The sequence below is a fragment of the Bubalus bubalis genome, chromosome 12, assembly GCF_019923935.1.
Source record: "Bubalus bubalis isolate 160015118507 breed Murrah chromosome 12, NDDB_SH_1, whole genome shotgun sequence".
Taxonomy (NCBI): domain Eukaryota; kingdom Metazoa; phylum Chordata; class Mammalia; order Artiodactyla; family Bovidae; genus Bubalus; species Bubalus bubalis.
The window spans coordinates 23,258,782-23,282,207 of NC_059168.1; the positions used below are offsets into that span (position 1 = coordinate 23,258,782).

Below are 23,426 nucleotides of genomic sequence, written 5' to 3' on the forward strand. Positions count from 1 at the left end.
TGAATTAGAAATTCTTAATACTATTTTGTGTTAGATTATTTTCTAGTGGGAAAGAGAACTTGTCAAACCTCATATCATATGTGTTTTCAAAATCATGTCTATTTTATGTTTATGGATTTGCTACTCACTTGCTTAATACTTAAACAGAGAAAAGATACAATATTTGGATTGAACAGAGAGAACCCATAATGGAGAAACTAGGTACAATTATTAAAAGAATCTTGGAAAAACATCAGATTCTCTTTTGTGGGCTGATTAAAAAAACCTAAGATATACTTTTATCTTTTCCATATTGACCTTGGGTTTAAGAAACTCCATATCCCTTTCTTACTCTTTTTAATGGATGGCAATAAATGAAAGTAGGAAATGAAAGAGTGCAGGAAATAAAATAAGAAAAAAATCAAATCTACATGTTTACCTCAGCATATATAAGACTTTCCATATTTATTTTGTCCTTATCCTCCCTTTTTTCATGTTATAGGTTGGTGTCAGTATGTGAGAAATAGCTTTAAAGGCATATATAGAAAGTATAATCAGAACTGTGCAAGACAAGTTTAGCAAGTTGTTGGAGAAACCTTAAAGTCGCAGAACCACCGAGAGCTAATATAAAGCACTGCTATGTTAATACTGTTTCTATGTGAAGGGCCACCAACAGGCAACAGCTTGACTAGGAAATCAGGAAGGTCTATAATTAAATGAAACAAGCTTCAAGTATTCTATTCTGGGGTGTAACTTTTCAAAATACCATATTTTCTGCTTAAACCATCAAGATTTTGGCTGAATTTAGTAAGTGACCATTTTGCCAGAATTTCCTCCTACACTCTGTGCTTCTTCTTAGAGGAGAATAGTATTTTCATGAGATTTATGGTTCCTCTCTAGCATAAATCTCCCTCCCCTAAATATGGTAAAACTATTTGAAGTGAAAGGAAGTATACTTAATTCCCTCTTATCTGAAAAGAACTTAACATCCTTCCCAATTACCTCGTCTCCACAGAATCACTCACTTTGTTAAAGGCATCCTATTTCATGAGTTATTACTTAAAATCAGAGAGGCCTGGGACTCAAAACTCTTCTATGACAATAGATTCCCAACATTATTATATAACTAACTTTAAGTTTAAGATACTTTTAACTGACTACTTTTTGCCAGGCACTGTGGAACTACAACGTAAACAGACAAACAGAGAGAGAGCCTACCATTTAAGAACTCATGGTTGGTTACATACTAAAGCTGCTGCTGCTGCTGCTCCTAAGTAGCTTCAGTCGTGTCCGACTCTGTGCGACCCCATAGACGGCAACCCACCAGGCTCCCCCATCCCTGGGATTCTCCAGGCAAGAATACTGGAGTGGGTTGCCATTTCCTTCTCCAATGCATGAAAGTGAAAAGTGAAATTCTGGAATTGAGAGTCCATCAAATATTCTCTGCTTCATGATCAGGGCTTCCCAGGTGGCACAGGTGTTAAAGAATCTGCCTGCCAATGCAGGAGACACAAGACAAACAGGTTTGATCCCTGGGTTGGGAAGATCCCCTGGAGTAAGAAATGGCAACCCACTCCAGTATTCTTGCCTGGAAAATAACATGGACAGAGGAGGCTAGTGGGCTACAATCCATGGGGTTGCAAAGAGCCAGACACAACTGAGCATGTGTGTGCACTCACACACACACACACACACACACAAATCATAACTTCTGGAGGGATAAGGTAAACAATAAAGATAAAAACAGAATCACAGGAGGAAATCATAAACAGGAAAGGATATAGAAATTAGGGTTGGGACTTTGCAACTTTATGAGGGGTAGCCAAGGAAAGTCTTGTTGTAAGTTTGCATCTAAGTAATGTCCTGAGAAAGGTGAAGTGAAAGAGGTTGATGTTTAGAGCAAAGCATTCCAGGGAAACAAGAGAAAGTGGAAAGGCTCTGAGATAGAAGCATGGCAGCTGTGTTTAAAAGACAGCAAGGAATCCAGCCTAGTTTGAATAGAATGGGCAAGGCAGTCCACAGCAGATGAAATCAGAGGGGGAATATGAGGATCACACCATGAAACTATGATTTGGCAAATTGTTACTTTGAAGTCCTCCCTTAGAGGACCACATCATATTATAAATGAATCTCAGCATTTTTCTTTCTTTTTCTATGTCTGAAACAAGTGGACTGAGATGTGATGCTTTGACTTACGATGACAAAGGGCATGATATCCACAGGGTAACTTCAGATTGGAATATAGCCAATTATCATCAATTTGGCAAATGTTCTTATTGGCTTAGTGAAAACACTTGACAAATTACTTTTTATGATTCTCATATTCAAAGGAATTTTCAAGCCAGTGGGTAGAGTTGGCTAAATCTCTTGTTTCCCCTGACTTTAATTCCCTTTTGCCTTGTTCACAGGTTCTGGTGATCCAGACATGGACCTCCTTGGCAGGGGCGTAATTATTAATATTTTGCCAACTGCCAGATCACCAGGACCTGTGAACATGGCAAAAGGGAATTAATGATGCAATGAAGTTTGCTAATCTGATGAACTTCAGATGAGGAAAATACTGGATAATCCAGATGAAACCAATGTATTGCACAAGTCCTTAAAAAGGAGAACCTTTCTCAGCTGTGGTGAGAGGAGGAGCTGACAGTGAAAGAAAAGTCAGAAAGATGCGATGTTGCTGAGGAAAGGGGCCACTGCAGATGAAATGCATGTGACTTTCAGAAGCTAGAAAAAGTGAGGAATGGACTTTCCCATGAAGCCTGCAAGGACCTGTGACTTCTGACATACAGAACAGTAAGAAAATAAATCATCTTTGTGTTGTTTTAAATCCACAAATTGCTACAAATTTCATGGTAGTATGTTACGTCAGCAATATAGAAAACAAATACGCCCTGACTTGTGGCTTTCCACAGTTCCTACACCATGTCTCCCGAAAGCTGGTGTCTTGTGATACAGTGTTTTCAACTCTAGCTGGGTAGACAGAAGCTGAGAAGTAAAACAAATGGCAGCAAGAACCCCTAATCTCTGTACGAAAGCTTAAAAAATGCATGAGAAGAAACCTATGAGAACATGGACAAAACTATTCTTGAGACCATAAAAGAAGTGGTAATTATGTGACTTGATGGAGGTGTTAGCTAAGGAATGTCTGTGTTTATTTTACAATATGTAAGTGTATCAAAGCAGCACATTTAACACCTTAAACTTACACAATGTTCTTATGACAGTTTAAATAAACCTGGGGAAAAAGGGGACACTATTTTTGTTTCTATGGTTGGTAACATGTAATATCATTTAATTCGATCAGTCAAATAAAGAGCTTTATACATAGTATAGTATCTTGCAAAGAGTTGACTCATTGGAAAAGACTGATGCTGGGAGGGATTGGGGGCAGGAGGAGAAAGGGACAACAGAGGATGAGATGGCTGGATGGCATCACTGACTCGATGGACGTGAGTCTGAGTGAACTCCAGGAGTTGGTGATGGACAGGGAGGCCTGGCGTGCTGCGATTCATGGGGTTGCAAAGAGTCGGACATGACTGAGCAACTGATCTGATCTGATCTGAACATTTAAAAAAGCATTTCAAATGGCTTGCCTCATAGCATCCCTTTAATGAAATGTGATTTATTTTTATTTCCAATATTGTGATTTTTCAGGAGGCTTTTGCTACTGTTTCCACATTTCATAAAGCATCCCATATTGAACATGGTTCATCAAAGATGCACAATATAGTTATTTGCCTCTTCTGATTCTTTTTCTTTTAGCTCTTATATTCAGATATTCCTTAAGTCTGATCCTTGGCTTTTTATCTATCATCTACACATACTGTTTGTGATTTTACCCACTATTGATAAATATTTAACGTATACAGGTGATTTAACCATCTTTTTAGCATAATACTCCTTACATATTTTTTTAATCAAAGCAAAGCACACTTAGTATTTCCTATGTGCTAAATACTGATAATCATAATTAAAATACCTGCTTGTATTCTCCATAATCACCACAAATTATCATTTTTCCTTCTAAACCAGGTTTTCCTCTTGGTTCCTAATTTTTGTTAAAAGCAGACATTTACCCAGAAATATCTCTGAAGAAATATGGTATAGTCTTGAAATCATCTTGTACAGACTTTAAATTGGTCACTATGTTTTCTTAACTGTTACTTAATAGTGGCTTATTAATTGCAGTGTTGTCTCCCAAGCCCATATTTGATTTCTTAGCCCTTCCATCCCCTGTGTACCCAATCCCCAGTTTTAAATTCCCTCCATTAGAAACATCTGAAGTGTTTTGTCACTCTCAGAAGACTAATGGGTTGTGCTGGAACAGAGAGAAAAGGCAGCAACTTCCTCCTTAATTTCCCCATTTATATTTGTCTATAATTCAGTTTTTAAAAAATGTTTATCCACAAAACTTTTCACAAGTAGTCATATATTTTCATTTTTTTATTATAAGACTAATGTGAATACAGAGTTTCCAAGCAAGACGTGAAGTACAGAATAAAGAGGCTTTTGAATTGAAAACCAAGCATCCTGTGGGAGGAGACAATAAGAGTAACTAGATATAGAAGGTTAAGTCTGACATAGACACACACAGGGATATTGATTGGAGGCTGTCTTAAAGGATGGCAGAAGAGTAGGCATCGCAATGGATGAGGGAGGATTCAAAGGAAGCTTCCTTAACTCACAGTTGTCTTCAGAGTGCGTGTCCTCTTTGGGCTATTGAGAAGAACATGCTCTCGTCACATGCTGAGCCCTCTCTGCTCTTTTTTCCTTTACTGAGAAAAAGACCTGTCATCCCAGGACATACATCAGAGTTCTGTATGTAGACTTGCACTGCATGATGCTCATTTGTGATTACCACCAAGGAGACAGATATGAAACATCAGTATCTCTACCTCTTACTGTGGAAAAAAAAACTACTTCCTATGTGACAAATATGAATAATTACATATTTTCCCAAATAATGGTCCTAATTTCATATGGAGAATGAATAACATCAGCAAAATGGTTAAGTCACTTTCAGGGAAGATAAAGCAAAACTATTTCATCTGCTCGAAAACTGGATGTTTGCCAGGCACTGTAACAGGCAGAATGTAATTTATTTGTTGTCCCCCAAACCCCATGCCTTTGAATGCATTGCTTGATCACTCAGTTGTGGTCATGTCAGCAGTTTTTCACCATTTCTATTGAACACATCACAAGACACACATCCTTAGTTTTCTGTTTGAAGTAATCCTCATATATTTGAAATTATTCTACTCACTGGTTTTTATTTCTTAGTGCAACTTGTATACTGAAATGACTTAAAACTTAAATTTAAAAACTTAAATCATGAAAAATCATGATTAACCAACCCCCCCCCTCCACCTTTCTTCTCTTTCTTTTACAAGAAAAGAATCCTGTTTCTTCTCTAACAGGTCATGCTGCTGCTGCTGCTAAGTCACTTCAGTCGTGTCCGACTCTGTGTGACCCCATAGACATCAGCCCACCAGGCTCTCCTGCTCCTGGGATTCTCCAGGCAAGAAAACTGGAGTGGGTTGCCATTTCCTTCTCCAATGCATGAAAGTGAAAAGTGAAAGGGAAGTCGCTCAGTCGTGTCCGACTCTTAGTGGCCCCATGGACTGCAGCCCACCAGGCTCCTCCATCCGTGGAATTTTCCAGGCAAGAGTACTGGAGTGAGGTGCCATTGCCTTCTCCGCTAACAGGTCATAGACCTATATAAAATGATTCAGATTATAAAAGCTAATGATTTTGAACAGTGTTTTAAGTCTTGACTCCTGCCCTCTGCTTTGTGAAGGAACTGAGATGGGCGTGTGATGGACAAAGGTTGAGCTCTGGACATGGAGTCAAGAAAACAGGACGGTGTCCAGAATTCAACCTGTTCTTGATTTGTTAATTTATAAAGTCATTTCAAAGCATTTGGTCTCATTTGCCTCTCCTCCAAAATGACAGTGATAAAATATTCTATCTGATCTACCTAATAGAAAGTGTCACTTGAACCAACAAAGGCTAGTAGCTAGCAGCTAAGAACAAAAGTGTAGGCTAAGTCCAAGAAAGAAATCTTTGCAAATGTCGAAGAACTATACCAATATAAACAATATTGTGAGGGTGATACAGTCCTGTGGCAGCACTTTGGCAGGCCTATGGCCAAACATAATAGAGTTTTGAGATACCACAGGAATGTGACAAAGCTATTCAGAGCTTCAAACTGCCACCACTTTTCAAGTCTCCTGCTTTGTCACTGACCGGAATATATACACCTTCTAGTGATTTGTAACATTGTTTTCTGAAAGCTATGTAACAATGAAAAGACAAGATTATTCCTTGCCTGACTCAGATGAGGTGAGACAGAAGGATCTTAGTCTTTCAATCATAAATAATACAGTCCTTTTTGATCCATCTACTTTTTCCTTCCTAGTCTCTAGTCTCTCATTCTCATTCCTCTTCCCCCAGTACAAACATATTGCATTTCATCTTCCTCAAATATTCCAGACATTTTTTGATTCTGGGTCTCTTACATGGCCTTTTTTTTTTTTTCAGTCTACCTGTAATGTGCTTTCTACTTTAATTTCTCTGCTAATGGTGACCCAAACTTCACACCCCAGTATGAGCATTGCTTCACCCAGAAAGTCATGTACTAGATGCTGAGTTGGATGATGATTCTTCCATGTCCTACTGAGGACCTCCTGCTTTTACTATCACAGAAACGATAACATTTCTTGTAATTATTAAATAAATGTTCTTTTTACCTTCTCCAATAGAATTTAATTTCCTTGAAGGCAAGGTTTCTGTTAGGGGAGGGGTGCCATTGTATTTAATATTTCCAACATGTATTTAATATCTTTTTGGCACATAGAAAATATTTGATATGTGCTTGTTGAATGCATGATTGAAGGGAGAAGTGAATAACTGCCTCCATATCCTGTTATGAGGTCTTCATAGTTCTGTGTCCCAAGAGACTTCAGAGACCCATTCCTGTTAACTACCTGTTACCTGTAATTGCTTCTCTACTTGCTGCCATGTAAACTGGGTCATGAAGTCATGCTTCAGCTATATCTCAATTTTGTATGAGAAGTTGAGGAGGGAAAACTAGCTACAGCTAAACCAATACAGTGTCATAAGCTAAGTAAAGTGAAGAAATAGATGAATATAATAAATAAATGTATATTTCCATATGTTATAAGATAGAACCAGAAAAGGAGTTCTGGAGGCTGTTGAGGGGATAGTAGACTGAACAGAGTATCACACAGTATAGAGGACTATCATATCTTCAAATAATAGGGTTCTTTTTATCTTTGGTGGTTGAAAGCAAGTCAGTTTTTCTGTGTGGACGGAGACATTTCTTATCCACTCCTTGTGCTAACTTTTGTCTCTAGAATCAGAGCCTGTTGCGAGAATTCTTATGCAAGTGATTTCAAGGAGTGTATTAGGGCAGCCAACCTCTGGATCTAATGCCTGATGACCTGAGGTGGAACTGATGTAATCTTAGTAGAAATAAGTGAGTGAGTGAAGTCGCTCAGTTATGTCCGACTCTTTGTGACCCCAGGGACTGTAGCCTACCAGGCTCCTCCGTCCATGGGATTCTCCAGGCAAGAGTGCTGGAGTGGGGTGCCATTGCCTTCTCCAATAGAAATAAAATGCACAATAAATGTAATGCACTTGAATCAGCCCGAAACCATCCCCCTACCCCAGGCCCATGGAAAAATTGTCTTTCACAAAACCAGTTCCTGATGCCAAAAAGGCTGGGGACTGCCACAGTAGTAAGTGCTCTCCTGAACTTACTGCTGGGGAGTAAGAGAAACAAGCTAAGAGGAATCTGCGAAGATGAGACCTGAGCTGAAGCCCAAAGCCATTCAAGCCCATCGTCATTCCAGAGCCTGGGTGAGCTCTGGAACACGAAGAGTCATGCGAAGCCCCACATGGATGAGGAGCTGACCTCTTGTCCTGCACAGTCAGTCAGTCATGAGGTGCAGACTACCCTTTGTGGAGATAGTGTCATTTTCGAGGTATCAGGCCAGTGGCAAATCTTAGGAGACAGGTAAACCTGAGCTGTCGCTCAGTCCTCAACTGCAGCTGGAACATGAGCGAAACAGTCAGGGAAGGGGAACTGAGCAGGGCAGGCTGTACACTTCACAACCTCAGAAACAGGAGATTCAGGGCTAAGGCAGCTAATTCAGAAAATGGTCTAAAACTTCCTACATCAATATATTAGCTGGATAGGGTCTATGCTTTTGACAATACCATTTCTTACCTTGAAAACTTTTGAAGATGAAGTCAAACTAATTTAATGTTACTTGAAGAAAAAGTGCTTTTTGCCATCTCTAGGTTTCTACTAAAATTGAGTTCTGTGGAAGTGACCACTATAGAATTTGTCTTGAACTGCTCCAAGAAGACAATGAGGAAGGAAGTTCAAACTGTAGCAAATGAGATTTAAGATTAGACATTTGGAGTATTAAAACTCACTCTGATAAGAACTGTGGTGGGATTACTTTTATTGGAGATTTTTGAAAATAGGAAACATCAATACTTTTAAGATTTCAAGCTTAATTACCTTTTAATTCAATTCTCTACTTATATCTCTGTGGATGAGAATGTAAAGTAATTAAATTTGAGCCTCCCATTGGGCCTATGTATACAGTTTTCTAATAAAGCATAATGGGCTTCCCAGGTGGCCAGTGGTGAAAGAATCCCCCTGCCAATGCAGGAGATGAAAGAGATGCAGGCTCAATCCCTGGGTCAGAAAAATCCCCTGGAGGAGAAAATGGCAACCTACTCCAGTATTCTTGCCTGGAAAATTGTATGGACAAAGAAGCTTGGCAGGCTACAGTCCATGGGCTCACAAAGAGCTGGACATGACTGAGCACAGCACAACAGTAAAGCACAATATGGTTGAAAAAGCACTGAATTAGATATCCAGGTTATGGCTCTCTACTAAATTGGTCTATTAATAGAAACTCAATCTCTCTGAAATCAGTTTTCTTCTAATGTAAGGTAATGAGGATGAACAATACAACCCTTCTGATTCTTTCAATAGCCTATGCTCTTTTATTTATTTGGTAAAATAAAATATTTGTGCCTGCATTGGAGTTGGTTGTAATCTAACAGTTTCTTTTTCAGATAATATGTATTTTATAAATATTTAGTGAATAACTCATCCTCTCCTCATTTGAAATGCCATAATATAGAATGAATATTTACTTTCTTCAGTTTCTGGCTATTTTATTATTTGTCATTTAATTCATTTATTGACAAACTGCTTGCCAACTGCCTACTGTATGTCAGTCACTGTGCTAAGTGCTGGTTTACGTGTTAATTATTATAATAGTCACAGTGTTCTATTTCATAGCACATTTACATGGAAGAATACATACTCTGTAGTTATATTTCAATATTTTATTACCTAATGTCATTTATCACTCCAAATGAAGAGTCCTTTTGTCAGTTTTCAAAATCTCATTTGGAAGTTTATTTGGATTTCAAATAGGGTTCTTAATTTCCTAGAAGATTCCAACAAATTACTAGTTCTTATCCCTCCAAAGTAGGGACTGTGGCTATTTTAGAAAATATTTTTACCTTCTGCTTATATTAGGAAGGTATATATTATATCTTGGGTTTCTTTTTCTATCATTTTTTAAATTGTGTGATGTCTAGCTAACATGACATTTGTATGAGGTTGTGAACATCCTTGAGCTTCACTTTAAGATGGGTCTCATTCTTTGAAATTGGTTCTTTTGTTTTCATTCCAATGGGAATGAGTAGATTTAGGAAAGTACATATTTACTTGACCATTTCTTTTGGGAGTTCTTTTATCGTCTGTGAAATGTATGTATAGCAAGGGCTCTTTTAGCTTATCAAAAAATCCATTTTCCCTTCTTCTTGGATTCTATCTAGACTAATTTTCCCAGCCTGCCTTGAAGCTAAAGAATGAAGTCAAGATAGTAGAATGTGAACTGAACTGATATAGTCTCAAGTTTTAGAGTGCTGCTTTTTAGAAAGAATCACCAACTCTCTACTTTCTTCTCCCGTTTGCTGCCCCTGGGATATAATACCCTAGGAACTGGGGAAGCTGCACTGTGAAAGGAACCTTAAACCACTACAAGGAGACACACTATCTATTCTTTTATGGAAAGAAAACAAACTATTGTATGTCAGTCATTATGTATCAGGCTATTGTTCTTCAGTCACAAACTAGCCTCCCTTTTAATACCAGTTTATAATCCTCTTCCCTTGTTTAACTCAAGGCACTGCGGTTTCTATTACAAATAAAATTTTAAATTTTTTAAAAATTACAGATAAAGTACCATTCAAGACTCCATGAACTCTTTCCATGCTGAAAATTCGAATATCATGTAGTGTTTTAGACTGGGTTTCCCACAGTCACACTCTGAGATGGAGAGTTGTGTGCAGAAGGTTTGTTGGGAGATAACACCTGTAAAGAAGTGAGAAAGGCAGGGCTGGGAATGGAGAGAAGCCACAAGGTGGCTGCAGCTGAAGACTTAGTCCATGTCCTATAAGAGCCTGTGGAGATAGGATGGCTTTTGACATTGTCTCAGATTGAGGCACGGGAGATAGGTCATTGAATTTCCACATGAGCCATTGGCCATGGGCAGCCCTCTGGGAAGGGTTGAAGACAGTTTTGGGGGGATGTGTAAATGCATGCTCAGTCACTACAACAGTTTGCAACCACGTGAACTGTAGCCTGTCAGGCTTCTCTGTCCATGGAATTTTCAAGGCAAGAATACTGGAGTGGGTTGCCAGATCTCCTTCAAGGGATCTTCTTGACCCAGGGATTGAACCTGCATCTCTTGCATCTCCTGAATTGGCAGACATATTCTTGACCACTGAGCAGGGGAGGGGCAGGCTATTCAGTACATACAGGCATGTAGATAATAATTTATTGCATGATTCTTCTTAAGAATTCCACTCTAGCAATTTGATACAAAGTAATGAATTGGTACCTACATAAATAAACCTTTCCTGCTGGAAGGGGTTTGATTACATCCATTGATGTTCATCAGTGTGTAGTGTGTATGTACCACAGGAATAGGAACAATATCTGCTGGTCGTGTAGAAAGAAAATATCTGTGTGTGTGAATGAAATACTTTCATACAAGCACATCTCATTTTATTGTCCTTTGCTTTATTGTACTACTATGCAGATACTGTGTTTTTAAAATAAGTGAAGCTTTGTGGGAACCCTGTGAAAAACAAATATATCAGCACAATTTTTCCAACAGCATTTGCTCACTCAGTGTCTCACCATTACATTTTGGTAACTCTCACAAGTTTTCCATTTTCTTCCTTATTATGTATAAATATTACATAAATAATAAAAATTTTAAGAACAGTTACCATAAAATAGTACATGTATGTTGCTGCTGCTGCTGCTGCTGCTGCTGCTAAGTCGCTTCAGTCGTGTCTGACTCTGTGAGACCCCATAGACGGCAGCCCACCAGGCTCCCCCGTGCCTGGGATTCTCCAGGCAAGAACACTGGAGTGGGTTGCCATTTCCTTCTCCAATGCATGAAAGTGAAAAGTGAAAGGAAAGTCAAGTCGTGTCCGACTCTCAGCGACCCCATGGACTGCAGCCTACCAGGCTCCTCGGTCCATGGGATTTTCCAGGCAAGAGTACTAGAGTTGGGTGCCATTGCCTTCTCCGGTATGTTAGGTATAAATATTTGATTTCTAATATCTCACATTTCAGTCTGTTTCATATAGACTCTAAGGTGAAACCAGTTATAACATTATTGTTTTATATAACATTAGGAAAGAAAAATATGTATACCTGTGGCGGATTCGTTTTGATGTTTGGCAAAACTAATACAGTGTTTGAGGTTTAAAAATAAAATAAAATTTAAACATAAATGAAAAAAAGAAAAAGAAAAATATGTTAGAAAAATTCTAAGCCCTTTCTTTTTAAAAATAAATCTAAGTGACACATAAATTGATCACAATAGATGTTTGTTGCTTTGGAATTTCTTTTTTTTTAATGTTTCTGAATTCAAGTTTAATGAACTCTAAAAACAGTACTGAACAGTGTGACATACAGGAATTTCTTTGACTTACTCTAAGGTATTCATTTTTTTGGCTGTCATCAGTTGCATTACTTGGTGTTAGGTACCTTTAAATGAGTAATAACACAGATTTGCTTACTTGGAAAGATCTTTCTTCCTTAGGATATATATATATATATATATATTTTTTGTTGTTGTTGTTGTTGTTGTTGCTTTGCAACAAATATGAAATTGAAGTCATTTTTCTAAATACAAATATTTGCTTCACTTATATTGCATTTGTTCTCTGCCACCCTGCTTTCATGTCTAACTGATTACATCATGTCTTTTCTTTCAGTACCAAATCACAGGATAATCATTTTGAAGACTTTTAAGTAACAATTAAATTCAATATGCACAGAACCATCAAGGCACATAACTTAAAATCACTGAACTATGAGTAAGTGTCTTGAGTATAAATGTGAAATGCAACCTGATTAGGGAAATATTTTTTAAAAATTAAATGCATTTTAGAATTGGTGAAATGTAGTATATTACTGTTGTATGTTATCAACATACAACATATAGTTGTATAGTTGATATCTTGCATGTTATCAACATACAACATATAGTTGTATAGTTGATATCTTTTATCAACTATATATGTGGGCATAATGGATATATCTGTTAAAAATTTTTGTAGAACTTGGGCTTATATTCCCAGGGTATTAGTTTATGAAAAGTTTTAGCAAATGATTTTGTTAAATGTTGTATTTCTCTAGTTCATTTAAAGGATTTTAAAAATAAGAAACCAAATATGATATAAAGCCATTCAGAGCTAAGAATGAACCCAGAATTTATTAAATGCCATTTTTTTCCCCAGAGAATTCCATGTATCTTCTTGTGTTGGAATCACTCTGACATATCATCTCATTATCACTTGGCTTCATCAGCTCCTCTATCCAATATCTAACAAAACTTTCAGTTCAAAACCTATCCATTGCCTATTTCCTACTTTTGTTTTTATTTTCTTTGCCCCTCATAGATTTTTGAAATCAATTTGCATATAAATATCAAACTACCATGAAGTTTTAAAATATCACAACTAAATAAGACTTAGAACCTAATGGCAAAATCTTATTTGTGTTGATTGACATGTTTCAATTTACTTGAAATATTTTATACTTTTGCCACTGACTTAATTTTTTAAGACACAAAAATTAAAATAAATTTGAAGGCAAATGTATAAGAGGAAATTATTAGGTTTCAATATTGGTAAACTCATGAAACCAAAAAAATTTTTGATTGAGAAAAAAAGTATCTGAAAAACAACTTTCCTAACTTTGTTTATTGTTAAATATGTTAAAAGTATGAACTGTTAGTAAAAGAAGTTAGAGAAGATCTAAATTGTTCTCTAACTCAAGATTCACTCAAAGAAAATATTTTGCATAACTATTAAGCAGGGAATTTTTTTCCTTGGAATGTTTAAATTAGTTCCAAAGTATGTTAGAAACTCTCTTCCATCATACTCTCACCCTGACAATGAAATAAACACTTGCTTTTCAGTTCAACTGGCACCTTCAAGCACTCAGCTCAGAAATGTAATTACAAACTATTTAAAATTTTAATTTTTTAATAATTGATATTTATTTCATACCATGTGATTGGAAAGCATTCTTGATATGATTTCAGTATTCTTAACTTTATTAAAATTTTTGTTTGGCCTAACATTTTATAACTGGTCCTTGAAAATGTTTTATGTGTGCTTAAGAAGAATGTTTATTCTGATGCTGTTGGGTGGATTATTTTGTTTCTGTTGTGTTCATCTAGTCTAACATACAGTTTAAACCCAATGCTTCCTGATTCATTTTTTGTCTGATGAATCTATCCATTGTTGAAAGCAGGGTATTGAATTACCCCTTCTATTATTGTACTGTTGTCTATTTCTTCCTTCTGAACAGATAACAATTCTTTATATATGCTGAATGTATAAATATTTACACTTTATTATATCCTTTTCTGAACTGACCTCTTTATTATATAATTATCTGCTTTGCCTCATTATTATTTTGCCTAAAGCCTCTTTTTTTTCTTATGTAAATATTACTAACCTTGATTTCTTTGGTTTCAGTCTGCATGAAATATCTTTTTTCCAGCTGCTCACTTTCAGTCTGTGTGTATTCTTAAAGCTGAAGTGAGTCTTTTGTAGGCAGCACATAGTTGTATCTGTTCTTTTTATTCATTCAGTCATGCTATGTTTTTGTTATTGTAGAATTTAGTATGTTTACAGTAATAATTGATAGGTATGAACTTAATATTGTTAAGTGTTTTCTGGATGTTTTTTAATTTGTTACTTTACTATTCTCTTGCTTCATGATTTGGTGATATTCTGTAGTGGAATGCTTTGATTTTTTTTCTTTCTCTTTTGTCAATCTATGATAGCTTTTTTTTCTTTGTGGTTATCTTGAGATTTAGGTAAAATATCTTAATTATAACAGTCTATTTTAGGACATAAGTGTGGGTCTTTTAGAGTCATCTTTTTTGGTACTCTTTGAGCTTCCTGGATTTGGATATCTGTTTATTCACTCAGTTTAATGAACTTGTCAGCTATGATTTCTTTTTTACATTCACTGCCCCTTTCTCTCTCTATTCTCCTTCCAAGACCTCCTTTTAGGTCTTCTAATGGTGTCCCCAAATCCCTCAAGCTCTTTGAACATTTCAAACTTTTTTTTTTAATTTTATTTTATTTTTAAACTTTACATAATTGAATTAGTTTTGCCAAATATCAAAATGAATCCGCCACAGGTATACATGTGTTCCCCATCCTGAACCCTCCTCCCTCCTCCCTCCCCATACCATCCCTCTGGGTCGTCCTAGTGCACCAGCCCCAAGCATCCAGTATCGTGCATCAAACCTGGACTGGCAACTCGTTTCATACATGAAATTTTACATGTTTCAATGCCATTCTCCCAAATCTTCCCACCCTCTCCCTCTCCCACAGAGTCCAAAAGACTGTTCTATACATCAGTGTCTCTTTTGCTGTCTCGTACACAGGGTTATTGTTACCAGCTTTCTAAATTCCATCTATATGCGTTAGTATACTGTATTGGTGTTTTTCTTTCTGGCTTACTTCACTCTGTATAATAGGCTCCAGTTTCATCCACCTCATTAGAACTGATTCAAATGTATTCTTTTTAAGGGCTGAGTAATACTCCATTGTGTATATGTACCACGGCTTTCTTATCCATTCATCTGCTGATGGACATCTAGGTTGCTTCCATGTCCTGGCTATTATAAACACTGCTGCGATGAACATTGGGGTACACGTGTCTCTTTCCCTTCTGGTTTCCTCAGTGTGTATGCCCAGCAGTGGGATTGCTGGATCATAAGGCGGTTCTATTTCCAGTTTTTTAAGGAATCTCCACACTGTTCTCCATAGTGGCTGTACTAGTTTGCATTCCCACCAACAGTGTAAGAGGGTTCCCTTTTCTCCACACCCTCTCCAGCATTTATTATTTGTAGACTTTGGATCGCAGCCATTCTGACTGGTGTGAAATGGTACCTCATAGTGGTTTTGATTTGCATTTCTCTGATAATGAGTGATGTTGAGCATCTTTTCATGTGTTTGTTAACAAACTTTTTTGTTTGCATCTCTGATGGGATGAATTCCACTGATTTATCTTTGAATTTCCTGATCTTTTCTTCTACTTGATCTAGACTGCTATTGAATCCATTAATTGAGTGTGTTTTAGTTATTCTTCAGTTTTGTGGATTCTTTTGTGGTATTTTAAAAAAAATATGTCTATCTCTTAGTCATAATTCTCACTTTGTTCATTACTCTTCTGATCTTGATGAGCATCTCTTTGACCATTACTTTGAACCTTCAGGTAAATCACTTATCTGTGTTTCATTAAGATTGGTTTCAAGAGATTTATCTTTGTTCTTTTCTTTGGAACATATTGAGCGTATTTATTCACTTATCTTTTGTCTAAAAAAGGGGCAGGTGGTCCATGGCTCTACTAAAGGATTAGCTGTATCAGCATTCTAGTCACCTTCTTTACTGCAGGCCAATAATTTCTGGGCATATCAACCAACAAAACTCAGTAGATTGATCAGAACTGGAATTTTTTAATTTCTTGATTATTAAACTCAAAATGGATTAAAGATCTAAACGTAAGACCAGAAACTATAAAACTGCCAGAGGAGAACACAGGCAAAACACTCTCTGACATACATCACAGCAGAATCCTCTACGACCCACCTCTCAGAATTTTGGAAATAAAAGCAAAAATAAACAAATGGGACCTAATTAACCTTAAAAGCTTCTGCACATCAAAGGAAACTATTAGCAAGGTGAAAAGACAGCCTTCAGAATGGGAGAAGATAATAGCAAATGAAGCAACTGACAAACAACTAATCTTGAGAATATACAAGCAACTCCTACAGCTCAACTCCAGAAAAATAAATGACCCAATCAAAAAATGGGCCAAAGAACTAAACAGACATTTCTCCAAAGAAGACATACAGATGGCTAACAAACACATGAAAAGATGCTCAACATCACTCATTATCAGAGAAATGCAAATCAAAACCACTATGAGGTACCATTTCACGCCAGTCAGAATGGCTGCGATCCAAAAGTCTACAAGTAATAAATGCTGGAGAGGGTGTGGAGAAAAGGGAACCCTCTTACACTGTTGATGGGAATGCAAACTAGTACAGCCACTATGGAGAACAGTGTAGAGATTCCTTAAAAAATTGGAAATAGAACTGCCTTATGATCCAGCAATCCCACTGCTGGGCATACACACTGAGGAAACCAGAAGGGAAAGAGACACGTGTACCCCAATGTTCATCGCAGCAGTGTTTATAATAGCCAGGACATGGAAGCAACCTAGATGTCCATCAGCAGATGAATGGATAAGAAAGCCGTGGTACATATACACAATGGAGTATTACTCAGCCCTTAAAAAGAATACATTTGAATCAGTTCTAATGAGGTGGATGAAACTGGAGCCTATTATACAGAGTGAAGTAAGCCAGAAAGAAAAACACCAATACAGTATACTAACGCATATAGATGGAATTTAGAAAGCTGGTAACAATAACCCTGTGTACGAGACAGCAAAAGAGACACTGATGTATAGAACAGTCTTATGGACTCTGTGGAGAGGGAGAGGGTGGGAAGATTTGGGAGAATGGCATTGAAACATGTAAAATATCATGTATGAAACAAGTTGCCAGTCCAGGTTCGATGCACGATACTGGATGCTTGGGGCTGGTGCACTAGGACGACCCAGAGGGATGGTATGGGGAGGGAGGAGGGAGGAGGGTTCAGGATGGGGAACACATGTATACCTGTGGCGGATTCATTTTGATATTTGGCAAAACTAATACAATTATGTAAAATTTAAAAATAAAATTAAAAAAGTATATAAAAAAAATAAAAAAATAAAATAAATTTTACAAATAGGAAGGACTATAGGAGGTTCTTTATGGTTTTTTCTTTCTTTCTTTTTTTGTAAGCATAACAACTGAACAAGGTGTTAGTAGATTTGTACTGTGAAGGTGAAAGTTGCTCAGTCATGTCTGACTCATCGTGACCCCATGGACTATACAGTCCATGGGAATCTCCAGGCCAGAATACTAAAATGGGTAGCTGTTCCCTTCTCCAGGGGGTCTTCCTAACCCAGGGATCGAAACCAGGTCTCCCACATTGCAGGCAGATTCTTTACTGGCTGAGTCACCAGGGAAGCCCAAGAATACTGGAGAGGGTAGCCTATCCCTTCTCCAGTGAATCTTCCCAAACCAGGAATTGAACCAGGGTCTCCTGCTTCACAGATGGATTCTTTACCAGCTAAGCTACCAGGGAAGATTTATCCTATATAATTACCTAAATCGAATTAAAAGGCACATTTCTTCTTTTGGTCCATTCTGTTGTTTATATTGTCAAAACATATAATGGTATAAATATCAGCATGTATATGTTGATATAAGTATACATTTTGCTATTTCTCATTTCTAGTTCTGATTCAAATATCATTCATATTTAATGATTCATGGGTTTTTTCTTTTATTTTTGAACAGTAAAGTCTTGCTTCCAGTAGTGCCTGTAGTATCATAAGAATTTCTCATAAATGTTCAAATTATTACTTTGCAGATGGGGAAGTACTGAGCTTCAACTAAGACATAGTAAAGTAACACTACTATTTTCTGACGGTTACCTAGCTACAAGATTTCTATATCCTTCTAGTCTTATCATTTTTCAGTTGATAAGTCATGTTGGACTCTTTGCAGCCCTATGGACTGCAGCATACCAGGTTTCCCTGTCCTTCACTATCTCCTGGAGTTTGCTCAAATTCATATCCATTGAATCAGTGTTGCTATCCAACCATCTGATCCTCTGTCTCTCCCTTCTCCTCCTGCTCTCAATCTTTCACATAATTAGGGTCTTTTCCAACGTGTTGGCTCTTTGCATCAGGTGGCCAAAGTATTAGAGCTTCAGCTACAGTATCAGTCCTTCCATGAATATTCAGGGTTGATTTCCTTTAGAATAGACTGGTTTGATATCCTTAAGATCCCCTGAAGAAGGAAAATGGCAACCCACTCCAGTATTCTTGCCTGGAAAATATCATGGACAGAGGAGCCTGGTGGGCTGCAATCCATGGGGTCTCAAAGAGTCAGGAACGACTGAGCGACCGACACTTACTTACAGTACAAGGGACTCTCAAGAGTTTTCTCCAGAACCACAATTTGAAAGCATCACTTCCTTGGCATTCAATCTTCTTTATGGTCCAACACTCACAACCATACATTATTACTCTTATTATTACTAATCTTATTATTCTCTAAATATTAGCAATTTGAGTAATTTCAAAATCCATGAGGAAATACCATATTTCTATCAGGATGATTATTAATATCATGATATTAATATCATCATATCATACCATATTATCAGGATGATTTTTTTGTTAATATTTGCATGTCATAACTGGCTTCCAGCCATTTAGCTCAAAATAGAGTTTAGTTCAAAAATAGTCTTCATTTACGATAAACACTCTTTTGGTAGTAAATGTGCCCATATTAAAATAGGTTATATTGGATGTCATCAACCCCATGACAGGGAGATGTGATCATGATAACATATTCCCTAATTTCTTTATAAAAAAACTGATTTTAGTCCAAAAGACCGTAACCATTTTGATAAGGGTGACTTCTCTTCCCTTGTTTTCTGACTTGAACACTCAGAGTGGATGAGATTGGCATGGAAGTGAACTAAAGTTCAAGGCTCTGATGTGGGGAAAGAGTGTTTTTCATTTTGTATTGGTATATTGAGGTCAGCTGCTTAAGGAATAAATTATATCATCTCATTCCATCAGAGTACTTCATGGAATCCAAAGGAAGAAAGAGCAGTTGAGTTCATGAAGAACCAAAATCAGGATCTAGAAATATGTTAGAAAATAAGTATTCTCTATTTCTAGAGTTCATGATTGTTATTCATGTTCCTTTTTGTACATGTTCCTTTTCTCATTTTGCAATTCTATGCAGTTGGAAGAACTTGTACCCAGTTCAAATAATCAGCACAACCTGATTCAAATTTAATAGAGTGATGAGCTGGTGGGGTTGGGTTGGGACATAAATTCCCATTCTGTTAAATCAGTTAGAGCTGAGAGGAAATGTTCTTGCAATATACTTTCAGGGACAGAGGTGAAAGGATAGTTCTCAGTGAAGTGGTAGTTGTCTGTTGGGTATGAATCTAACCAAATATTAAAATTATAAAATAATATTGTAAATAAAATTGTAAAAAGAAATGTAATTATTTGTACATCATTATTACAGTCTAGTTAAAGTGTTTCAGTTCAGTTCAGTTGCTCAATTGTGTCCAACTCTTTGCAACTCCATGGACTGCGGCACGCCAGGCCTCCATGTCCATCACCAACTCCAGGAGTTTACTCAAACTCATGTCCATTGAGTCAGTGGTGCTATCCAACCATCTCATCCTCTGTCATCCCCTTCTCCTCCTGCCTTCAATCTTTCCCAGCATCAGGGTCTTTTCAAATGAGTCAGTTCTCCACATCAGGTGGCGATGGAGTTTCAGTATTGGAGTTTCAGCTTCAATATCAGTCCTTCCAATGAACACTCAGGACTGATTTCCTTTAGGATGGACTAGTTGGACCTCCTTGAAGTCCAAGGGACCCTCAAGAGTCTTCTCCAACACCACAGTTCCAAATCATCAATTCTTCTGTGCTCGGCTTTCCTTATAGTCCAACTCTCACATGCATACATGACTACTGGAAAAAACATAGCCTTGACTAAATGGACCATTGTTAGCAAAGTAACGTCTCTGCTTTTTAACATGCTGTCTAGGTTGGTCATAACTTTTCTTCCAAGGAGCAAGATCTTTTAATTTCATGGCTGCAGTCACCATCTGCAGTGATTTTGGAGCCCAGAAAAATAAAGTCAGCCACTGTTTCCCCATCTATTTGCCATGAAGTGATGGGAAATAGATGGGGAAACAGTAGAAACAGTGTCAGACTTTATTTTTCTGGGCTCCAAAATCACTGCAGATGGTGACTGCAGCCATGAAATTAAAAGACACTTACTCCTTGGAAGGAAAGTTATGACCAACCTAGATAGCATATTCAAAAGCAAAGACATTACTTTGCCAACAAAGGTCTATCTAGTTAAGGCTATGGTTTTGCCTGTGGTCATGTATGGATGTGAGAGTTGGACTGTGAAGAAAGCTGAGCGCCGAAGAATTGATGCTTTTGAACTGTGGTGTTGGAGAAGACTCTTGAGAGTCCCTTGGACTGCAAGGAGATCCTACCAGTCCATTCTGAAGGAGATCAGCCCTGGGGTTTCTTTAAAAGGAATGATGCTGAAGCTGAAACTCCAGTACTTTGGCCACCTCATGCAAAGAGTTGATTCATTGGAAAAGACTCTGATGCTGGGAGGGATTGGAGGCAGGAAGAGAAGGGGATGACAGAGGATGAGATGGCTGGATGGCATCACTGACTCGATGGACGTGAGTCTGGGTGAACTCTGGGAGTTAGTGATGGACAGGGAGGCCTGGTGTGCTGCGATTCATGGGGTCACAAAGAGTCAGACACGACTGAGCGACTGAACTGAACTGAACTGATGGGACCAGATGCCATGATCTTAGTTTTCTGAATGTTGAGCTTTAAGCCAACTTTTTCACTCTCCACTTTCACTTTCATCAAGAGGCTTTTGAGTTCCTCTTCACTTTCTGCCATAAGGATCGTGTCATCTGCGTATCTGAGGTTATTGATATTTCTCCCAGCAATCTTGATTCCAGTTTGTGTTTCTTCCATCCAGCGTTTCTCATGATGTACTCTGCATATAAGTTAAATAAACAGGGTGACAATATACAGCCTTGATGAACTCCTTTTCCTATTTGGAACCAGTCTGTTGTTCCATGTCCAGTTCTAACTGTTGCTTCCTGACCTGCATACAAATTTCTCAAGAGGCAGGTCAGGTGGTCTGGTATTCCCATCTCTTTCAGAATTTTCCACAGTTTATTGTGATCCACACAGTCAAAGGCTTTGGCATAGTCAATAAAATAGAAATAGATGTTTTTCTGGTACTCTCTTGCTTTCTCAATGATCCAGTGGATGTTGGCAATTTGATCTCTGGTTCCTCTGCCTTTTCTAAAACCAGCTTGAACATCTGGAATTTCACAGTTCACATATTCCTGAAGATTGGCTTGGAGAACTTTGAGCATTAAGTGTTTAGCATTCACATTTGTGATAATAAAAAGTGTACTGCTCACTTCAATCAGAATATTAATGCTATCACTTCATCAAAACATCAATGTTGCCAAGTCCTACCTGCAACTACTACTGATGGTCAATATTCTTTCCTCATCTTATCTGTCAGTAGTGCTTAACACGGTTGATTATTCTATCTTCCTTTATTCTGTTCCTTTATATGGCTTGCCAAGTACCACAAACTACTAATTTTCCTTCTAACTTGTGGGGTTTTGTTTTCTCACTTTCTACTACTTCTTTCTCTTTTTCCAAACATTTTAATGTTGGAGTGCCCTAAGAGATGGTCCATATTTCACTTATTCATCTGTCCTCAATCCCTGGTTGATTGTTTTTCTGGTCTCACAGCTCAATAACGTCTGCTCTATATGCTGATGATTGTTTATGTTCAGTTCTGACTGTTATCTCAACCAACAGGCTTATATATCTACTTGGAGTTTTAATGATCTGAAAATCAGTAAGCCTGACACCAATATGCTGATTTAATCATTTAAAGCTATTCTGTCTGAAACCTTCTCCATTTCTAGATATTCAGGCAAAACCATACCAAAAGAGTCTGTAATTCTTGGAATTCAGAAAAATATTGTTTGATAATATAGGCTAAGTAAAAACATTTTTAGATCAACAAAGAATATTGCAGATTGAAGGGAAATTATATCAGGTGGAAAAGGGGAATTGCAGAAAGGACTATACAGTATTGGGAGTGAAAATGTATCAATAAGTATAGAAGACAATTTTTATACTGTTTTTGAAACTATGCAGAATTTTTTAATGCAAGAAATCATAGTAGTGTATTATAAGCTTTCAATGTACATAGATGTAACATATAATGACTATCTCACGAAAGACTAGGGGTAAGTAGGCATGTATGGTTGCAAGCTCTCTATATTTTATGTGAAGTGATAAACTGTTAATACTAAGTAAACTGAAGTTAATGATTATTAAGAGTATATATGCTAATCTCTAGAGTAAACAGTAAAAATAATGGAATCTGATGTAGCTTAAAAGGTCAAAAAATAGTGAAAATTGAATTATAAAAATAATCACTATATGTATAAAAGGAAAGAAAGAATATTAGAAGAAACGGGGGGGACAAACAGTGTTAAAGCCAACTGAATTAATTTAACTGAAACACTCCAATTAAAAGGCAGAAATTTCAGATTGAATATAAAAACAAAATTAAATTATATACTGTCTCAAGACAATACATATGTGTATATACATATACATATGTGTATATACATATACATATATGTATATACACAGTCAGGGGATTCAAAGTATGGAAAGAGAAAAAATTACCATGTAAACTATGATCATAAAATATCTAGAATGGAAATTTTCATAGCTTATACAGGAGAACAAAATATGAAAGTGGGCAAAGAAAAGCTCAGTATGTATAGGGTAACAATGATAAGAGTTCAACTTTTTCATCAAAACCCATGCAAGATTAAAAGGATGGGAAAACACTATACCTAAAAGTTTGAGGTGATTATATTCAAGTGTTGAAGGAAAATTATAAAACAAGACAAAGAAAAATGGTCAATCTAGAATTCTGTATCTAGCAATAATGTGAGGGAAAACTACTATATAAACAGAAGCTGAGAGAATTTGTAGCCAGCAGAACTGCACTACAAAGAATGTAAAAAAATCATTAGAAGGAAGA

The 23,426-nt window shown here is 37.1% G+C and overlaps 1 long non-coding RNA gene across 1 annotated transcript in view; it reads left to right on the forward strand.

Moving 5' to 3' along the window:
• Positions 1–2,470: 2,470 nt before the first annotated feature.
• Positions 2,471–23,426, forward strand: part of LOC123328443 — a 106,183-nt gene continuing 85,227 nt past the window's right edge. Inside the window, exon 1 of the long non-coding RNA XR_006543266.1 lies at positions 2,471–2,772. This is a non-coding gene — a long non-coding RNA (uncharacterized LOC123328443). The remainder of the gene's footprint in view (positions 2,773–23,426) is intronic.